Source organism: Dermacentor variabilis, chromosome 5 (genome assembly GCF_050947875.1).
Source record: "Dermacentor variabilis isolate Ectoservices chromosome 5, ASM5094787v1, whole genome shotgun sequence".
Classification (NCBI taxonomy): domain Eukaryota; kingdom Metazoa; phylum Arthropoda; class Arachnida; order Ixodida; family Ixodidae; genus Dermacentor; species Dermacentor variabilis.
Genome location: NC_134572.1, coordinates 85,607,882 through 85,630,748, shown reverse-complemented (window position 1 = coordinate 85,630,748; position 22,867 = coordinate 85,607,882).

Below are 22,867 nucleotides of genomic sequence, written 5' to 3'. Positions count from 1 at the left end.
TCCGTCTTGCTCTCTCTAAACACGCCCACATTCACGGTTGGCGCCGCTCTGCACGTGCGCATTAGAAAAATTAAGTTACAGTAGGCGTTGTCGCTCGCGAAAGGCGCTGTATTAAGCATAAAAAGGTAAGCCGCCGTAATTTTTTTTCGAGCTCCTCTTTTCAACAACTTTCTTTCTTTTTTCATCCGCAATATTTCGCACGAGCCAGCTCAGATTTTTTTTTTTTTTTTATGAAAGCGCGCCCCAGCTGCGGGTAGGGTACTTAACGTTATTAGGTGGAAAAGATGAGCGCACTTTCGCACTTGCTCTAAACTTTATCTCTCGTGAACAATGTTAGTCTTACTTCAGGCACCTCCCTCGCCCCCTCACCTTCACCCTGCTTCTTGGCCTCAGCCTGCTTTTGTCACGGCAGGAGATAACCTCTGTGCTCCCAAGCTCTACCACGCCATAGCTTGTGCGTGCGCCTGCGCCGGTTTCCCGCTGAGCTTCTGCACCCCCTGACAAAAAGAAAAGCCTTCCGAGATTATTACCTCGTCCGCTCTCGTCCTAAGTTCCGATGTTGTTGCACCGTGGCTCTGTTCATCTCCCCCCTTTATATATATATATATATATATATATATATATATATATATATATATATATATATATATATTCTCTTTCCTCTTGTAAATCACTGTTGAACGAGCAGTGGAGCGTGTGCGTTATGCGCCGCTTCGTGCGCCGTGGTGATTCGGGCTCTCGTAGAGCACGCCTTAACGAACTGTTTGCGTCAGCTTCTCGCCGAAATGTCATTTATTTTGTTTACTAAACTCTACGCGCGGCGGAGCATGTTGCCTTGATTAGTGTAGAGGCGCGGAGTGCCCGGACATGTGATCACTGGATCGTCTGAAGTGCTTGTTACGTCTAGTCAAGATAGCAGCTACGCACTAATGAGGAGAACAAGGAGACTCGAGCGGATGAGCTCGGATACCACGGCGATACTGCCTTCTGCTGAATGATGCCACTGTGGAAAAAAAAAACGACATGGTTGAGTGGAGTCCCCACCACACATACAAAACAAATGAAATGTTTGTCCTCGTTCCTTTTGTGAATTTATTAGTGTGCTTTGTGACACACTAGAACGCTAAGATAGCCGGAGTGGTAGCTCAGTGGCTGGGAGTATTGTACTGGTTCGTTACCGGCCGCGGCGGCCGAATTTCGATGGCCACAAAACGCAAAAAAAAAAAAACCAAAGAAATGCTGGTGTGCTCAGATTTGGGTGCACGCTAGGCAACCATGGGTGGTCGAAATTACACCGGGGACGCTCCCGCTACGACGGGCACCTAAATGTTCACGTGGTGGTTTTACAACGTAAAACCCTAGAAATTAATTGAATTTTTAGCACTCGTATGCGTAATAAAAATAGAGGAACTCTGGACATGTGCGTTGCAGAAGATGACAGAACTCTCCGTCCTACCGACAATTGAAGAACCACAGCATCCATAAACATAATCATCAACAATCAAGAACAATTTACGACGTAATCTCCCCCTTTGCGATACATTGTGGCGCCATCCTGCGGTGGCCACGAGAAACAGTTTGGCAGGCGCCGCTGTGCGCCGCCGACAGCCGCCCCACGCGAGACTCGCGACCAAACAAGCAGCGTGTGAGGCAAGACCGAAACGACGTGTACGCGCCGTCATATTTTTTCAACATCAGCGAGCCATGGAGCCCTCTGGTGAATGTTTTGTTCACGGCGGTTTCTTCAGCGTGACGAATGGCTGGAAGAGCTTCGGCAGCGCTTTACAAGTTCCTCCTTGACCTGAAACGGGTGCACCTGTGGCGTAAAGCGAACAAGCGATAAAGCAGTACGAGTACGCACAAAAACGCATGATTCGACTAGGGCATGTGGTGTAGTTGTTAGGGCAAATGTCACGTTTCCCCACTGCATGTCTTGCTTTATGGTGTGCCATAGTGCCAGGCGTACGTACTACATACACAGGCAGTCGGGAGGCCAACAGAATGACAGTTTGCATACGTTATTTACCAACTTATAATGTATGTATATATGCAAACAGAAATGGTCAGAATGCACAGGATCGGCGATACCTCGTTTATGGGGCGCCTGCACTTACTCTTAGAACGCGCCGCGGTACAAACATAGCGGTCAACCACGTCCTTTTATTTCTTTTTTTTTTTTTGAGCTGGTCCGTGTACACAAACAGCGTCGGTACAAAGTAGAGATGTCTGGGCGACAGCGAAGGCGCCCCTGAAATGTGTCAGTTACACAACAAGACGCGCCACTCGACTCCAGAAGACGCCGCACGGGAAAGTGAGCTTTAGTAGATACCGTACTACATCCCGATTCGCTAAACGAACATAAGCCTTCTGCAAGTAACTATTACTTTATTTAGTGCCGACGAGAATGACGACACGACAACTAGCAGCGATCGCTAACTAGCACCATCAGTTACTTCCACAGTGCACACTGTTTCCGACGTCAGCCCGGCAGTGCAGGCGCGCTTGGCTGCGACAGATAACTACGCCGACGTCACGAGCATTCGCTGAGTGCTTACAAAGCTGCAAGTGTGCTCGGCGTGAAGTTGCGAAATGATGGCGTTCTAGCGGCGGATGCACAGAGACGATAGCAAAAAAAAAAGAAAAAAAAAAGAAACACTTCGCGTTTCACTCAGCCAGGTAGCGCGAGCTCAGAGATCGTTTGTTTCGGTAGCTCAAACATATATTTCCGTATTTGTCGAGATTATTAGCGTGAGTCAGCAATGACAAAAAGAGAGAGGTAAACTGCATATGCCAATACATATCAGTCACAAAGTGCTTCCCGCACAATCTAGATGCTGCTGACGGCTGCCATGGACGCCCCTGCACATCTTGCCGCTTCACAGCGCTAATCCAGGCTTCACGGCACTGTCGATCGCCTTTTACCGACAGAAATCGGAAAAACCGCATTGCCCTGCTGGGATGATCACGGGAGGTGCAGCCGTAAGCGACACACGACATTGGCATCGCGCCAAATTTTGATGGCAATGGTGCTCGAAGCGTGTTCCGTGCGCGCCGCAGCAAGAATGGCAAGGCTGACAATTGAGCGAAAGAACTTTATTGGAGATGCAGCGAGGACGCGAACTCGTCGCGTACCTGGCTAGTCCCGCGTTGGGACTGCCAGGTATAGCCCACCGGCCAGGTCACAGGCACGCTGGACACTAAGGATTTGCTTCTCTAGAGCGGGGCTACCCAGAAGCGAGTCCCACGCCTCCTTGTTGAACTTGGAGTATCTCGACCCGCACTCCCAGAGCATGTGTGCTAGAGTGGAGGTCTGCCCGTAGGACGGGCAGGCACCGTCGCGATATACATCGCGGTAGACTTTGTGTAGTACGACTCTACACGGATATGTGCCGGTCTGTAAGAGTCTAAGAAAAACGGCTTGCGCCATTTTCCACTGACAAGTGCAGCGGCGGCCACGGGCGGACTCCACTCACCTTCGATCCTCAGCCAGTCAGCTCATTGTTGCACGAGATTTAATGTAGTTGATATATATATGCGATGTCCCAACTATCATGCACGAATATTTCAAAATATGCAACAATCACGTAACTGGACAGAACCAAGGTAATGTTGTTTGCCGTCGCTTGGAGATACTCAGATCATTTTTTGCATTCCCCCTAATTACATAATTAGTCAAAATAACTAACTCATCACATATTACAATTTGATGCAAAGTGTCAATGAGAAAACTGTAGAGTAATATGAAAAACTCCCTTTACACCTTCCTGTTGCTCAATACGTTACAGATAAAGGCGTTTTTCCTAGCGTGATGGAAGTCCGCGAGTACACGCAAAGTGTCTAGAATAGCCAGTCGCGCGGCAATGTTGCATGTATTCCCGGGCTTCTTTCACGCTTGGAAGTAAACACTTTTACGTAGCACGTGTTTAGAGACAGCATGCTGTATCGGCAGTTTTAATGCTCCCATGTTGCAAAAAAATCGGCGTACAGCATCGCGCGCCGACCGTCTTGTGAGCGAAAAGTTATTCAGGACAACGCATACCGAACCTTGCTGGCCCTCCGCGTGGCTTATAGGCATTACTGAACTAACTGAATTTCTCAAAGTAAAATGCATTAGAAGAACTGTAAAGTACGACTTACGCATAACCTACGGGCATGATAACGTCGGAATGTAATTTAAATATACGAGAAAACATAATTCTGCTACGCGGAAAAACATACATAAATCCCTTTTCCAGCGTTTCTACCATTCATAGAGCGGCGCGTCCTGCTCGGTTCCTTGCAACGACACCATCCAGATGGCGCTCGCATCGGCGGAGGCAGCCCGCGGAGGCGAAGGTGGAGAAAAAAAAAAGAAAGCAGCAGTCGCCGGGAAGCATGACTAGTAGTCAGGATTCTTTGAATGCTAGCGCGTTCCACTCTTAAAGGCGAAGCTTAAGCGTCCTCCAGAGTTTTTCATGTTGCTCTACGATTTGTTCATTGACACTTTTCATCTAAATATAATATTCGAGAAGTTCATTAAATAATTAGGGCTAATTATGTAATAAGAAAGAATGCAAAAAAAAATATGAGTATCTCCAATCAACAGAAAACAACATTACCTCGTTTTTATCCGGCTACGTGGCATTTGCATATTCTTAAATCTTGGCGCATGATAGTTGGGACACCCTGTACATGTTTTCGATGAAGAGAAATGAACAGAAAATAGAAGCGGCCAGTGGAATTTCACAAAAACACAACAAGAATGTCAGGGCCTTCAGACATAGTAGACAGTTTTATCGTGTCGGCTATTCAGGTAAATGCAAGTGGACTGTCCGTTTTACCGGCTGAGCGGAGGCGGCGCACACGTGAACGTCCTGCACGGTGCAGACCTTTGGTGGTGTTGAAGTCAACCAGACAAACATAGAACTAATATTGCAGTAAGCAAGTCTGTTTTACTTCGGTGCTGGTGTGAATTTTCGGCAGTGGCGCAATCGTGTTGTTGCCGAAAATTTACACCAGTAGTAAAGTAAAAACACACTTGGTTACTGCAATATTACAGCAGATTCCCTGATTGTACAAATTATACCGGAGTGCCCCAATATCGCGTGCCTCATAATCAAATCGTGGTTTTGGCGCGTAAAACTTCCGAATTCAATTCAATTGTATCCGTATAAGGGACGTTATCGTAGCCTTTGTAATATTTTCTATGTCCTTTGTTTTATGGAACGATTTATAGGCCTACTGGCGTAGCCTTGAAAGCAAAATTTAAGGGTACACTAAACATAACCCCTAAATAAGTTCAGATATTTAAAGCGTTCTTTCAAAACCTTATCTTGGTTAATTTTCCGGTAATAGGGTTATTACAAGAGAAAATAATGGTCAAAGATTAAGTTTTTGAACATTACGCCTAAGTCGCAGCGCCACTACGTCAGTGTGACGCCACTGATCTTTATCGATTAAGCAAATCATTAATAAACATAATAAATTGCACACAAAGTGCATATAGGGAGCGCCCCAGTACTGCTCTCGGAGTTGTGCGAGGGGTCCGTAAATTAAGGATAAATATTAGGATACCACTACGACTACACAAAACAGGTAAATAAGTGAAGCGGCATTTGAAAACAGAACATATTAAGATGTGCGTGTAAAAGAAGACAAGGAATAAGCAATAATAACTGAAGCTCTGAAACTGATAACGTCCTAAAATGGCCAGGAAAACCTAAAAAAAGCATTAGGTGATTATTAACGACCAGGCGAAACAGGGGCATTAGCGACACGGTGATTAAAAATAGCGTCATTAGAAAAATATCTCGTAGAAAACAGTGAAGAAACAATAGCTGGTGAAGTCTAAAACTGTGGGAAGTTGCAAACAAGGGACATAAAATATAATGAGTAGTTTGTCGCAGATGTACGCACGGTCAGTAATGTTTCGAACATTATTGTGGCTAAAGTTTACATGTACGAAGAGTCTTCTTGAACTTGCGAGAACGATGTTATTGAACTGGTGCTGTATGGTAGTTTGTTCCACACTTTTGTTGCGACAGACTAAAACAAAAAGAATACATCATTCGCTCTAATGGAGTGCTAGAGATTTAGCTCAAGTTGATCGTGTTTGATTCGCAAAGTTTACTGAAGAACAATTGACTACACTATGAAAGAAATTTGTAGGTTATAAGTAAGGGTGAAATTCAACGGATTGCTCAACGGAATAAATGTTATACGGTGATTATGCAAATAACTGCAATGAAAACAATGGCGTAGTACGTTTTTGTACTTTCGCCGTTAATGCTAAGTAAATGTTCTGAAAAATTGCTGCGAAGTTCCGCCCTTGGCCGCTTTAAGCGGGAGACACATGGTGCGATTTTCCGTGCGATCTGTCGTACGGCGCGTCGTGTGCGACTTGCCGCATGCGGCGATTCGGGACACATGGTACGAATGACCGAGCGGCGGGTAGCTCCGCCCAGAACCGGCGCCCCTGCGCGGCGCGGAAGTTCGGAATGCTGCAACTTCGAAAAGAAAGTGAAAGCAAACGTATTTTCACAGCTCTCTTGTTTGAAACAAACGATGAGAATATAAACACGCCTATGGAAGCACTGTAGACGTGTTTCCGCAAGGCCGCGTTAGCAGTAATGGCCGATTTACGCTCGAGCCGCCTATCGCCGCAAGGCGCACCGCACGCGTGCGGTTGCGCGAAATATTCACGTATCAAACACTTGTGCACAAATTTCGGTTTACAATGTGTAAGGTATACACTGTGCACTCACTGTAAATGGTAATTTGTGCGCAAGTGCTGGATACGTGCAATTTCTCGCGCGACCGCAAGCGTGCGGTGCGGCTTGCGGCGATGGGCGGCTCGAGCGTAAATCGGCCCTAACAGCTCCTTTGACAGCCGCCGATGGCTATAGGAGCCGGCAGGCATAGCTCGCTCGGCCATCGAATCCGACACCGGTGGCGTTTGTGACACGATCGCTTGCAGCTCGTATAACGAAGCGCCTATGTTAGTCGGCACAACATGTACACAGTTATCTCACGTTTAAATTGCAGCACATTTGATTTCATTGGCGTAGACGGAAGCGAACGAGCATGCCAGGCGAACTTGCGATCGCTGGGAGACTGTGTAGGCCTAGCTCGCCAGCCGTCTATCCGAGGCCGAGGGCCCATGCTGATGCGTCCGCAGCTCGTAATAAAGCGCCTAAATTCATCAGCACAATCAATGCCTGAACATTTGTGGTTCTCTTAAGTGAAAATACGATTAGTTTTCTCGGTGCCGTTAGTAGCGATGAGTAAACATGCCAGTCAGGCGAGCCGCTTCGTATACAGCCGATTGCTGGCGCGTCTGCGCTTACCGCGTCCGATTAGAAATCACGCCAACTATTTATTATATAGCACCAACGTTTTATAACGTGCACTCTTTCGAGGCCACTTTATTCTATAAGTTATTTCGTGTCAGAAACAAATTGCAGCTTATTTACGTGCCGCCGTCAGCGGCGAAAGAGGCCTTCGTTTCAACCAGGGAGAAAAAAATACAGATGTTGATCGGAGCGGCGAGGCGCTCGCTCGCCGGCTCCGCCCCGTCGGGTCTACGACGTGGCCGTGACGTTCGCGCTACCGGCGCTGTCATTGGCTGCGGTCGCCCGACCGATGCGGCAGTCGCACGACAATATTCAGCGAGTTGGTCGCATGCGGGGCGTGCGATTCGGCGCCGCGTGCGGCGGATTTGGTTGAGAACCTGTTGAGTGCGGCTGCCGATGCGAATGTTCGTACGACCGATCGCACCCAAAATCGCACCATGTGTCCCCCGCTTTAGAATACAATATAGTCGATCGTAACCGATCAAAAATTAACCTTGCTTGAGCAGGTGCCTAAGAATCGATGAGGTCACGGTACGCTGGTGTATTAACTTCAAGAAAGCGCCCCACCCATTCCTCGTTTATTCGCCCCCTCCCTCTCACCAAGCATCTTCTCACGGTAAGAGAGACTGTTCTGGGATTGTACAAGAGGGATTTACAAACACAGTTCATCTTATTGTTATTTTTTATTTAGAGTCATATTGAAAAATACGAATAAACCGATGGTAGTTTCCGGTGTCAGGTGAGGTTGATTTATTGATGAACAAAATAGAGCAGGCTGGGAAAACCCTTCCTGTGTTTGTGATCGTTTCCATTTCGCGGGGTGGAGGGGGGGGGAGCAGTACGGCAGAACACCCGATCACACTAAACTGATGATGGGCTATATTCTGTGCCAATGTCTTGAAAACAAAGTGTGTCAGCTTTTCCTTCAGCGTTTCATGAGCACGATGTCGCCAGTAGTTATTAAATACATCATATAAAAGCAAGAGAATGACCGTGACAACAGGGGCACGAAAACCAAAATGTCCCCGCTTCAAGCAGCTCTCCTAATTCAAGACAGCTGTGCTTGTTGGAACTGTTTCTCAGTGAAAGGGAGAAGCTACCCTGGACAGGAGAATGGAGTATGGGGACAAAACAAGAGAAAGGGAGTAGAAGTGGAAAGAGAGAGAGAAACAGAAACCAGCACAAACAAACCGCCTACAATGTAGAGCGGTAGGTGATGGTGTTTTTCAACTCTGTCGTGAAGGCTCGTAGCTTCTCAGCAAAATGCCATTGTGTGTGCGCGTGTGGGCGTGTGTTTCCAGTCATGGTTGTGTGTGTGTGTGTACGTGTGTGTGTGTGTGTGTGTGTGTGTGTGTGTGCGTGTGTGTGTGTGCGTGTGTGCGTGTGTGTGTGTGTGTACGTGTGTGTGTGTGTGCGTGTGTGTGTGTGCGTGTGTGTGCGTGCGTGTGTGTGTGTGTGTGTGTGTGTGTGTGTGTGTGTGTGTGTGTGTGTGTGTGTGTGTGTGTGTGCGTGTGTGTGTGTGTGTGTGTGTGTGTGTGTGTGTGTGTGTGTGTGTGTGTGTGTGTGTGTGTGTGTGTGTGTGTGTGTGTGTGTGTGTGTGTGTGTCCTGCAGATGTGACCTGGTGTTTCCGGCGGGAAGCAGGGGGGTATTCTCGCAGGCGCACAGATGCTTCGATGGAATGATGGTATGAATATGATAGATGTTTGAAAATTAAATATAAAAAGCAACAAGAAAGAGTGGCCAAGCCTTTGTAAAGGTCTTCTCATGAAGCGTTCTGTGCAGAATAGCTGTAGATTACGGTGTTTGGATCGCACCGCTGGTACGATCTGTTGGGAACTCGGCGCTGACGCCCGTGGTTGTACCTGGGTCGCAAGCCCCAAGGGTAGCGTTGGCCTGGCGGCCTGGGGTACAACTGGAAGCATCCGAAGGTCCCGGCAAAGCATGAGTCGACTGGTAACAACGAAACAACTTGTTTATTTTAACATCGCAAAGAGTTGGCGGTCAGGTTTGACCGAAGTAGAGAGACGGGAGAGCACTTCACTCAACAGAAGAAATCGGAGCCCTCCTTTTGGCGTCCGGGGGCAGCTGTTTTTATACTCTCGCAGTTGAGGGCAAGAAGGAACCCCTCAAAAGACGAGCACGTGAATGTACAATGGGCTAATGGTGACGCACACTGTCGAAGCGCTGCCGTAGCACCATGTCGAGCACGATCTCGTAGCACCCTGTCGTAGCGCTGCCGTAGCACCATGTCGAGCACGATCTCGTAGCACCCTGTCGTAGCGCTGCCGGTCGGGCACAATGACTGTAATGAGAGGATGATCCCTGCTTTCGCTTCGCCTGGTTCGGGCACAACGACTGGAATGAGAGGGTGATCCTTTGCGGTCGCATCGCCGCAGTCGCGCCTGGTAACACCTGCCGATGAGCGTTGCGGCGACGACGATCGGGCCAAAATGTCTGCCGCCCCGCCGCAGTCGCGCCGGCAAAACCACGTGTCGCAGGCGAAACGCAACAGACCGCCCCGCCGGGGGAAGGAGATCCCGATGGACAGGGGACTGCATCCGCTGTCCGGAGGGATGTCACTCGATGATGCTCATAACCGAAGTCGGGCGTCCCTCGACGTTTCTTGAGCGCAGCGCACAGAAAAGGCCTCGTTCTCTCGTTCAGGTTCGCACGGGACACTGCAAAGTGACTTCGGGAGAGTTCACATTTTTGTTCTCGTTCCCGGCAAGCGTTAGAACTACGCTGAAACTCAACCGCTCAGTCAGCAAGCACGGCACAACCCTCACTAAGCCCTGCCAGGCTCTTTCCCCTTTTTATACCACTGCCTAGTTCCTTACAGTAGTCTAGCATCACTCAGAACGCGTCCACAAATTGAAAAATTGCACTAGAAAGCATATCATCACTTTGAAACACTAAACAAAAGCAATATGTTAAAAAAAATCCTGCCTCAGGAAGAAAAACATCAGTAACAAACAATTTTGAGGCTGATTCCTACGTTAGGGGCTTCGACTTAAGCCATCGGCGTTACCGTTGAGACTCCCCTTTTTGTAACGCACCTCAAAGGAATATTGTTGTAAAGCGAGGCTCCAGCGCAGGAGGCGGCCATTTTTGGGAGAGATGGTCTGCAGCCATTGGAGAGGGCAGTGATCCGTCTCAATGATAAACCTCGAGCCGGCTAGATAGCATGACAATTTCTGAACGGCCCACACGACACATGCACACTCTTTCTCGGTGGCGCTATACGCCTGCTCACGACTGGTCAGCTTACGACTAGCATACAGGACGGGGTGTTCTACTTCTCCCTTTTCCCGTTGGCACAGTACAACGCCCATGCCTCGCTCACTAGCATCGCACTGAACAATGAACCCTTATGTATAGTCTGGCGATCGTAGCACAGGCTGGTTTGTTAGGGCACTCTTTAGGGCGCTAAAAGCTCTTTCCTTTGTCTCGTCCCAGACGACTGTTTGAGGCTCTGTCTTTCTTAGAGCCTCCGTCAGGGGAGCCGCGATATCAGAGTACCTAGGGATGTACCTCTGATAGTAGCCGGCGACACCCAAGAACGACCGAATATCGGTCTTGGTGCGCGGTTGCGGAAAGTCTCGCACAGCGGCCACTTTTATTTCAGAGGGGCGGCGACGACCCTGACCAATCACGTGACCGAGGTAGACAACCTCGGCCTGTGCTAACTGGCACTTAGGAGCCTTGACTGTCAAGCCCGCTTCGCGCAGGCGGGTTAGCACTGCCCGCAAGTGTGCCATATGCTCAGACCAGGATGCGGAGAATATCGCTACGTCGTCTAGATACGGTAAAGCGAATTCTTGCTGTCCCCGCAACACTTTATCCATGAGACTTGAAAAACAGTATGGCGCGTTCTTCAAACCAAAACTCAACACTTTAGGACGGAATGTTCCCATTGGTGAAATGAACGCCGCATACCTACTAGCCTCTTCTGTAAGTGGAACCTGCCAATAACCCCTGACAAGATCTAGGGTGGAAATAAACTGAGCGCTACTAACTTTCTCAAGGCGCTCCTCGATGTTAGGGATCGGATAAATTTGATCCTTAGTGATGGAATTAAGCCTGCGGTAGTCGACGCAAGGACGAGGTTCCTTGCCCGGTACCTCAACTAAAATCAAAGGGGAGGTATAATCACTCTCACCTGCCTCAATAACACCGAGCTGTAGCATTTTCTTTACCTCAGCCTCCACAATATCGCTCTGGCGGGGTGACACCCGATACGCCTTGGATCGTACTGGCTCTGTGGAGGTAAGTTCTATATCATGAGTAAGTACAGAAGTCCTACCAGGCCTCTCAGAGAACAGACCTTGAAACTCTTGTAATAGCTGGTGTAGTTCGGTTTTCTGCTCGGGCGACAGCGGTGCTTTACTGATAAGGTCACTAATGACTTGACCGGTGTCTTCCCTGTTCGTCACTGAGCCTAGTCCCGGAAGCTCGATCGGAAGCTCTTCAGGAACGTTTACCATCATGCACACCACTGCTTCCCTTTGTCTATAAGGTTTGAGCAGATTACAGTGGTAAACTTGCTGTGCTTTCCGCTTTCCTGGCAGACTTACCACGTAGTTAACGTCCGACAGTTTCTGAACAATTCGTGCTGGGCCCTCCCACTGCACGTCTAGTTTGTTGTTTAGCGATGTGCGCAATATCATGACCTCATCGCCAACCTCAAAACGACGGGCCCTGGCTGTCCGATCATAATAAACCTTGGCCCTCTGCTGGGCCTTTGTCATTGCTTCACCTGACAACTCCTGTGCCCTTCTTAAGCGTTCGAGGAGCTTAAGCACGTACTCCACCACGACTGGGTCGTCGCCCCTACCTTCCCACGATTCTCGAAGCATGCGAAGCGGAGATCGAAGCGAGCGACCGTACACCAGTTCAGCTGGCGAAAACCCCGTAGCCGCATGCGGCGCGGTCCTTAAAGCAAACATCACCCCAGGCAGACACAGCTCCCAGTCAGTTCGATGTTCAAAACACAACGCTCTCAACACGCGCTTCATGACGGAGTGGAGCTTCTCAACGGAATTCGACTGTGGGTGGTACACTGAGCTGTGTAACAGCTTTACCCCACACCTTTCGAGAAAAGTTGTCGTCAAAGCGCTAGTAAACACTGTGCCCTGATCTGATTGGATTTCCGCAGGGAAACCAACTCGCGCAAATATGGACAGTAGTGCATTAACTATCTCAACTGAGCTGAGTTCTTTAAGCGGCACTGCTTCAGGGAACTTTGTCGCTGGGCAGATCACAGTCAAAATGTGTCTGTACCCCGTGGCTGTTACCGGCAGAGGTCCCACAGTATCAATAACGAGCCGTCTAAAAGGCTCCGTAATGATAGGTACCAATTTCAACGGCGCCCTCGATTTGTCCCCTGGTTTGCCCACCCGCTGACAAGTGTCACATGTCCTCACGAAATGGTCTGCGTCCCGAAAACACCCTGGCCAATAGTACTCTTGCAAGAGACGGTCCTTAGTTTTCTTAACTCCAAGGTGTCCGGACCACGAACCCCCGTGTGACAAGCGCAACAGATCCTGACGATAGCATTGAGGCACGATCAGCTGATCGAACTCCACTCCTCTGCGGTCTAGATACTTCCGGTACAGGACTCCACCTCTTTCCACAAAACGCGCAGTTTTCCTGGCGATACCTTCTTTGACATTGCAGCGCACGTTTTCCAGGCTGCCATCCTTTTTTTGCTCGGCTATCAAAGCCGTCCGGCTGACTTTTAGCAACCTATCAAGTCCGTCTGACGTAGGCGCGATGAGCAAATCAGTAGATAGCTCTTCTAACTTTCCCGCGTCGGGCGTTTCCTCTCCAGTATCTGGCGCCTTTAACGTTACAGACTCAAGTTTATTCAGTTCGGGCGTGCTCGGAATATCAGCTTGCTGCGACTCTGACCCTTTTTCGTTGTTTGATAACGTCGGCCCCGCAACTACCGCCTTTGCAGCGAGCTCCCGAACCTTCGATCTGGTTAAGGCCTGAACACTAGCTTCACCAAACAAAAGCCCCTTCTCGCGCAGGAGGTGATCGGACCTGTTTGAAAATAGGTACGGGTACTGGGGTGGCAGCATAGATGACACTGCCGCCTCCGTCTCAAGCGCTCCGAAAGGTCCTTCAATAAGCACTTTTGCTACCGGCAGACACACGCTATGAGCTTCCACGGCTTGCTTGATCCATGCGCACTCGCCCGTGAACATATGGGGTTCTACGTAAGACGGGTGAACTACATCCATCGTAGCTGCGGAATCGCGAAGCACTCGGCACTCTTTCCCGTTCACGAGGAGGTCTCGCATGTAAGGCTCGAGAAGCTTCATGTTCTCGTCAGTGCTGCCTATTGAAAAAAACACAACTTTTGGTGTTGTTTCCGGACACTGCGCCGAAAAGTGACCCGGCTTCTGGCACGTATAACAAACGCGCGCTTGCCTCATCTCGAACCGCTTTCTGCGTTCGGCTTCGGCTGCTGCCGTCTCCTTAGGTTCGGTCGCACTGCTTCCACTCGCATCCGCACTACGCGTGTTCCCCTTTGCTCTCATGGGTGTGAACTTCGGCCTCTCAAACTTCGAGCCAAATTCACCCTTTTGACCGTCCTTAGCTCCGCGAGCCCGACGCGTCACAAACTCCTCGGCTAGCTCAGCGGCTTTAGCCACCGTACAAACGTCTGGCCTATCCAAGACCCAGTATCGCACGTTCTCCGGTAACCGACTATAAAACTGTTCTAGCCCGAAACACTGCAGAACTTTATCGTGGTCACCAAACGCTTTCTCTTCTTTGAGCCACTCCTGCATGTTCGACATAAGCCTATACGCAAACTCTGTATATGACTCACTTCTGTCTTTCTCATTTTCCCGAAACTTCCGACGGAACGCCTCCGCAGACAGCCGGTACTTTTTTAGCAGACTCGATTTTACTTTGTCGAAATCCTCTGCTTCCTCTCTATCCAAGCGAGCGACTACGTCGGCCGCCTCGCCGGGTAACAAAGTGAGCAAGCGCTGTGGCCACGTTTCCCGAGAGAACCCCTGCTTCTCGCACGTTCGCTCAAAGTTAACCAGGAACAAACCAATGTCCTCTCCAAGCTTAAACGGCCGCATCAGGTCAGTCATTTTGAACAATACTCGTTCTCCTGCACCGTGTGCCTGACTTCCATTACGAGCGCGTTCCATCTCTACCTCGAGACGCTTCATTTCCAAAGCGTGTTCGCGCTCTTCTTTTTTCTCTTGTTGCTCTCGCTCTTTCTGTTCTTTACGTTCACGCTCTTCTTTTTCTTTCTGTTCTTTAAGTTCCCGCTCCTGTCTTTTTGACCTCTCCTCAATAGTCTCAAGGCATTCCGACAGCTCGTCATCCTCAGCCTCTAACTCAAGAATAGCCTTTAGCAGTTCAGGTTTTCTTAGTTTGTCTGAGACATCCAGACCCAACTCTCTTGCAAGCTCCAACAATTTCGGTTTGCGCAACGACTTCAAATCCATGGCTGCTCTGAATGCTGCTTTCTCTACTGCTTACTATTGTCTTGCCGCAAACTAACCCGGCAGCAACGACAACCACAATTACCAGCTCTGTTTCTGACACTAACAAAAAGCCTGGCAAAGCTCAGAAGAAGAAAGTCCCGCACTCACCAAACCTCGCAGCCAAGAGTCCAGCGCAGTCGTTCCGCTGCAGGCAACCAGTCATCACACAGGGCTCGTTGCACTGCTCCCGGATCGTCGATGAGCTGCTCAGCATACAGTCAACTGCATCTCTTCGCTGCTGGCCTCCGTTGTCGCGATCTCACCGCTGGCAGACAGTTGTTTGAAGTCGGAGGCGATCTCACCGCTGCCAACCAGATGTTTGGATCGCACCGCTGGTACGATCTGTTGGGAACTCGGCGCTGACGCCCGTGGTTGTACCTGGGTCGCAAGCCCCAAGGGTAGCGTTGGCCTGGCGGCCTGGGGTACAACTGGAAGCATCCGAAGGTCCCGGCAAAGCATGAGTCGACTGGTAACAACGAAACAACTTGTTTATTTTAACATCGCAAAGAGTTGGCGGTCAGGTTTGACCGAAGTAGAGAGACGGGAGAGCACTTCACTCAACAGAAGAAATCGGAGCCCTCCTTTTGGCGTCCGGGGGCAGCTGTTTTTATACTCTCGCAGTTGAGGGCAAGAAGGAACCCCTCAAAAGACGAGCACGTGAATGTACAATGGGCTAATGGTGACGCACACTGTCGAAGCGCTGCCGTAGCACCATGTCGAGCACGATCTCGTAGCACCCTGTCGTAGCGCTGCCGTAGCACCATGTCGAGCACGATCTCGTAGCACCCTGTCGTAGCGCTGCCGGTCGGGCACAATGACTGTAATGAGAGGATGATCCCTGCTTTCGCTTCGCCTGATTCGGGCACAATGACTGGAATGAGAGGGTGATCCTTTGCGGTCGCATCGCCGCAGTCGCGCCTGGAAACACCTGCCGATGAGCGTTGCGGCGACGACGATCGGGCCAAAATGTCTGCCGCCCCGCCGCAGTCGCGCCGGCAAAACCACGTGTCGCAGGCGAAACGCAACAACGGGCACTTTCTTATTCCGCAATATGCTTCTCAGCTATGTGTTTCATCCATTCTGCTTTACGATCCATTATATGAACTGGAATTCTTAAGATTCGTGCTGAAGCTTTCTCTTTTCTGCTTTCTTACAGGTGAGTGTCATATCTTTCTTCTGCATCGTTCGGTAAGTAGGCCACTATTCATTATCTACAGTAGCGTCCTCTCCTTCCGCGCTGCTTGTTATTCTTTTATTTGCAATGGTCAACGCTCAACGTTATATGAAAAGAGCGACAGCAGCTTAGAATTAATCTGTGGTAAAATATTGTGCCACTGTCTAACGTAGAGTACAATCTTTCATTAATCACGGAGGCCCCGTTATAATTCTTCTACCAGTGCTGACATTATTTAAGGAAAACCTCCTTTTATGATTTAACGGAGTCGCATTCCCCACCATTATTTTTTAATTTATTGGCACCGGCTGCCCCACGTCGCTTGGCGCAGAAAAATAAACATTGTCACGAAATTTATAACAAAATACAGTACAAAAGGATCACAAGAACCGTCAGTCATCAATATCGCAAAGTTCTGTGCAGGTTTCTTAAGAGAACAACATGTTGGGAAAAAGTTCTTGGAGAATACATCTCACGACGAATGTCGGCGTTATCGCGATTAGCATTGAAGCATTGTAGCGACATGGCATGTTGCCACCATCGAAACGCGTTGAACTGCAGCCGCGTTAATCTCTCACTTTCCCACTGATCACGCTGTGTCATGTGGTGGCGCCGAGAAATTCGCGTGTAGCACCTTTGTGAATATACATTAGGACTGTATTGGCTCAATGTATAAGTCGATTGTACGATTCCGCTCAGCAGCGGAGAATTTTTAAAGAATTGTTTTCTCGTCTGAATAACGCCACATGCCTAAAGTCATAAAGTCGGCGTCCAAAGTTGGTACCGAGGAGGTTCATTGAAGAATGCGGCATAGCTAGTGGCTCATTCCCAACGACCCAAGTTGGTGTAAGACATCCAGTCAGGAGATTCAGTCAGTCAAGGCACATGTCCAGTGACCCAAGTTTGCGGCGAAGAAGTTCATTAAGAGCGACGAATACAAAGTAACACATAACGAGAGAGCCAAATTATTCCAACGGTTGGTTTCAAACCCCGTTTTCTCAGCATAGAAGTCCAATTTTGTAACCACTAGAACCGGGGCTATAAACATACACAGTGACCCAATTTGACAGGCAAAATTTTAAAGGCACAAGTAGATAGATAGTCACCTAAACCTGTGTGAAGTTCCCAAAGAATATAAGTCGCACTCAAATAATTCGCAGTGCTTCAGTACCGCGTCTCCTAGATGTGATCTGAAGTTTTTGTTACTAACTCGCAAGAGATGGTCCCAACGTTAGCTATACCCAGTTAGTAACAAAAACTTCACATCACGCACTGCAAATGTTATGTTACAGGTGATTGCTTGTTTGTTTGTGTGTCTTAAAATACTCTAGGCGATATACTCAGTTTTGTTACCTGGTGCAGTCGCCCAAGAGCGTGTCAGCTAGAGGTACAACTGTGCCCTTAATCAACTGTTACGAGAAATTTACCTCGTAGTTTGGCCATTATTTTTGTTATGCGCGGAAGCGTACTCATTTAGTGACTAACGCCGAAATAATGAGGGTATCAACAGCTCCATATCTGCTTGATTGCCTTTGACAAAAAGTGTCTAGTGATTGATTCTGACAAGTTTCGCAACTTCACCTTTGAACAACGGTTTGTGTGTTTTCCTTGGATCTGATAAGTGTGGATGGGAGGAAAAGAAATGCCGTAATGAGCATATAGACTGTTGATCTTTGCCAATTTAGTCATTGTTTTTGACAACTGAACATTTATTTATTCTTCCGTCTCGTAAAAGCGTTGCTTGTACAACAAGCTTCACAGCTTTGGATGTTATTGTTTAAGTGCTGCTCTACAAGCCCTTGTGCTTTGTTCCACATTAGCCGCTGTTCTTATACGAAGGTCTAACGGCCTATCTATTACGATTCTTACACTAGTTTGCAACATAAATTGCTTTGACCGCCATGCCACGTACGTTACGCAGGATACCATACGCGCACACGGGTAAGCGAAGTAATGATTTAATTTTCACTTTTAAACGACAAATACTCAGTGAACGTTGACTTTGGGGCCACAGAGGCCAACACTTTAGAGTCACTGTGACGCCTAAACTCAACAACGCAGCCATACTGCGCGCGCCATCCCGATCTAGTGTTTGCAAAGCACCCATCGCTGCGATTCTTCGTCTGATATGTATCAATCTTCTTCATGCACCATCGCATGGTTATTGCACTGCTGTGCGAGATCTGGGGGCGTGGGGTCCGGACTCTCATAGCTCATTTAGTTTCAGCCTTTTTTAATTGTAAGATGCGCTTATATACGTTTCTCTAGAAGTGCAATAACCACTGGAGCGAGTTCGTAAGATAAGCTTTAGAAGATAACGTTTCCCTCCGTCACTCCACTCACAGTTAGGAGTGGCCATCGGTGGAGCGACGCAGATGTCTTACTTTCTTGTAGTAAGAGTTTCGTTTTCACTTTTCGTGTTCTCCTTCAAATGTTCAGTAAAAAGCACACTACAACAAAAACAAGTGCTATTGCGATAAGGACGCTATAACCACACTTGCTTTCAAGCTAGTTATAACGAGCTCAAAGCAATGCACCAGTCACCTTTCTTGGCTAAGTAAAAATATTTTAGGCCGTTGTGTCGCATTAACTGACACTGGAGTCTCTGAATTCCAAGCAACGATGAACTTGTGGCCAGCTAAGTGGATTACGTTACGCTGGTACTTGCCAGCTGATTCCTCCAACGCAAGCATCGAAACTCGTCCGAATTTCCCAGAATGGAAAAACAGGTGCTTTGTATTGTTTATTTTGATGCTTTGTTTTTGTTTTCTTACTTCGTTTTTTTTTCTTGCAATGAAAAGAACAGGAAGCAGAGTTCTGACTTTCCATAGCCTAACAATCCAACCGCGCTTGCTCAGTCTATCTGTCACTTTTCCCGAAATCTCGGCCCAACTCAGCTCACAGTCTAAAAGCGTTACTTAAAACCGCGCCCCAAAGCGTGGTAAATAGAAGAGAGATCACCGTATCCAGTAACTTCGTCCGTTCTCAAACTCTCTCTTTTGACTGAAAGAATGTTTCAAATCTCAAAGGCCTCCGGCGAAACGCGAACCTCATGACACTGCACCGAGGAAGGCGTCGTCGGTGCCGGGACATTCAAAGTTTTATGCTGCCAGTAGGCGGGCAAACAACCGACGCGCAGCGGTGCTGAAGCCGTATCCGATTCCAGCGGCCCTACATGTGAATAACTGGCCGTTACTGCCCAGACCGACGAGATCGCGTTTCCAAAAAAGCAACGGTCTCAGGTTTACGGCCCGGTTTCGACGTGCCGAGCTCGGCCCCGACGTTCCCTCCCTTCCAGGCTGTCCTGTCGCTGCGGCAGATAAGGTGCGACAGCGCCCGCGTAGGAGGACATCCGGAAAGAATAGGCCTAGCGCGAGTGAGCGAGCCTGGCGCTTCCGCTCCAAGCACGCATCTTGCGTTCTCTCGTGGAAGGACCCGCAAAAAAATAAAAGCAATAAATTTCTGAACGGCCGGGCTGCCACTCGTATGAATGCTTCTGTCTGCTTACCTCTGCTCTGCTATCTCATTGCAACTGTGTAGTGGAAGTCAAAGTTGACGTAATCTGGTTAGCGGTTGGTTTCACCGTCATGGCGCCTGAAAAAAAAAAGAAAGTTGCGACTTCTGGTCATATCAGCAATGATGTGGAGGGCAAAAGCCCCCATTCGTCTAACTGAGCACTGGAAACCGTGCAGACACGTCTCTTTGCGCTATCACTCCCGGCGGGTTTCCTGAATCAACTCCGTCACCCAAGGTGTAGGCTGTGGTCGGGAAAGACGACCTTGCGGTTCATCTCAGCTGATTGAGTCAATGACAGCGGCGTACAGCTTTCGCCTGTCAGAATTTGCTGCGTCAAACCCCTTCATTCTCACTTACACTTGCGCGCCAATTTCGTTTGACGCAACTGTCGGCTTTCTTTACAGCGCGACTCAGCCGTGAACGCACAACTAAGAGTATTTTGTCGGTAACACCGACAAAATGCGATATTATTTGTCGTATCTGGCGTATTTGGCTGATACTTGAGAAGTGTCCAAACAAACAGTCATTAGCTCTCCAACTTCTGCTTAATTTTCACGTAGAGCGGTAGTTGATCAAATCATTTTTATGAACACTTTTTATATACGTTGTTATCTTTGCTCTGTGCGATAGAAGTTGTGTAAACAACGTGAAAGTACCTGAGAAAGGCTGGTCTATGTTTCAACAGGTGGACCTATCTTTGTCCGCTTATCCTAATCACATATCGGAACGTTGGTCAGCCTAAGAGAATTTCTATTGGTTTGTACAACTTCTATTCCACAGTGAGTTTTCATCTGTCGGACCTCCAACTTGACTTTTTATTTCTTTCGCTTTCCCCCAATGTTCGAACTTGTGTTATTCTTTTGTTGTCATGACCTTCTTTTTTTTTTCTTCGTAATCCATTGACTGGTTTTGATGATGTTTGATAATGTCAAATTTTCTTTGTAATTGCGTTATTTTTTACTTGTATTTGTCATATTTCATAGCGAAAATTTTGGCGTAGCCGGCACTTTTTTTTCACCTATGTTCCCATGTTTCGCAGCTATTAATAACGACGATAAAGATACTTGCGGTGATAACATCGAGGCGAACTTGCGCGTTCCCTTATACCTGGCGTACAAATTTGCAAAAAACAGCATTACAAAAACTTCTTTTACTCTCGCCCTCACTATTCAGGTATTTCAAGAAAGATATACACTCCGAAAAAAAAAACAAGAAAATACAAGAACAAACGGGGCAGCCGCATACAAGCGCACTTGTAGCGGCCTACACCGAGCCCGTTTGAACGTACGTCTTTCAACGCGCACTTTAAAGGCTATAAAATGCGACCGAGCTCAGGATATTTGTGGTGCAGCCTCCTTCAGCGACGCAACATTTTTTTGATAAGGCGAAGCCACCGGGACATTCCTGCCGAGAAAAAAGGTAGGAGCTTCCTCAGTATGTTTTTACAGCAGCTGTTGTGGGATCTTTAAGCACAAGCGCAAGAAAAAGTTAAACAAAATTCCCCATATGTTTCAGAGAAGTGCACGAAGAATAGCCAGCATTTTCGATCAGCTCCCAACCATTTCTGCAATAAGCTTCAGCCACACCGGGTGTGCTAAATCAAAAATAAACAGTCAAAGAAACAAGAAACCGCAAGTTTGCAAGCACCACCGCTTGAAGTTTATTTAGGCAATGTATCCTGAATGCCACTGAAATTCTCAATTCAAAACAAACTGTGTAAAAAGCATTTAATTCCGCGCAACATGTGGCCGAGTTTGTTCATTATTAACGTGCGAACTCGTTTTGTTTGGCAATGCTCACTTTCAGACGTTTTAAGCGTCGCTAGGGCGCCATTGGAATCTGAACCTGGCAACGTTTAACGTTAGAACGCTATCTAGTGAGGCGAGTCTAGCAGTGTTATTGGAGCAATTAGAGGGTAGTAAATGGGATATAATAGGGCTCAGTGAGGTTAGGAGGACAAAAGAAGCATGTACAGTGCTAAAAAGCGGGCACGTACTGTGCTACCGGGGCTTAGCGGAGAGACGAGAACTAGGAGTCGGATTCCTGATTAATAAGGAAATAGCTGGTAACATACAGTAATTCTATAGCATTAACGAGAGGGTGTCAGGTCTTGTTGTGAAACTTAATAAGAGGTACAAATTGAAGGTGGTACAAGTCTATGCCCCTACATGCAGTCATGATGACCAGGAAGTCGAAAGCTTTTATGAAGACGTGGAATCGGCGATGGGTAAAGTCAAAACAAAATACACTATACTGATGGGCGACTTCAATGCCAGGGTAGGCAAGCAGCAGGCTGGAGACAAGTCAGTGGGGGAATATGGCATAGGCTCTAGGAATAGCAGAGGAGAGTTATTAGTAGAGTTTGCAGAACAGAATAATATGCGGATAATGAATACCTTTTTCCGCAAGCGGGTTAGCAGAAAGTGGACGTGGAGGAGCCCGAATGGTGAGACTAGAAATGAAATCGACTTCATACTCTGCGCGAACCCTGGCATCATACAAGATGTAGACGTGCTCGGCAAGGTACGCTGCAGTGACCATAGGATGGTAAGAACTCGAATTAGCCTAGACTTGAGGAGGGAACGGAAGAAACTGGTACACAAGAAGCCAATCAATGAGTTAGCGGTAAGGGGGAAACTAGAGGAATTCCGTATCAAGCTACAGAACAGATATTCGGCTTTAACTCAGGAAGGGGACCTTAGTGTTGAAGCAATGAACGACAATCTCATGGGCATCATTAAGGAGTGCGCAATAGAAGTCGGTGGTAAAGCCGTTAGACAGGAAACCAGTAAGCTATCGCAGGAGACGAAAGATCTGATCAAGAAACGCCAATGTATGAATGCCTCTAACCCTACAGCTAGAATAGAAGTGGCAGAACTTTCTAAGCTAATCAACAAGCGTAAGACTGCGGACATCAGGAACTATAATATGGATAGAATTGAACAGGCTCTCAGGAACGGAGGAAGCCTAAAAACAGTGAAGAAGAAACTAGGAATAGGCAAGAATCAGATGTGTGCGTTAAGAGACAAAGCCGGCAACATCGTTACTAATATGGATGAGATAGTTCAAGTGGCTGAGGAGTTCTATAGAGATTTATACAGTACCAGTGGCACCCACGACGATAGTGGAAGAGAGAATAGCCTAGAGGAATTCGAAATCCCACAGGTAATGCCAGAAGAAGTAAAGAAAGCCTTAGGAGCTATGCAAAAGAGGAAGGCAGCTGGGGAGGATTAGGTAACAGCAGATTTGTTGAAGGATGGTGGTCAGATTGTTCTAGAGAAACTGGCCACCCTGCATACGCAATGCCTCATAACCTCGAGCGTACCGGAAT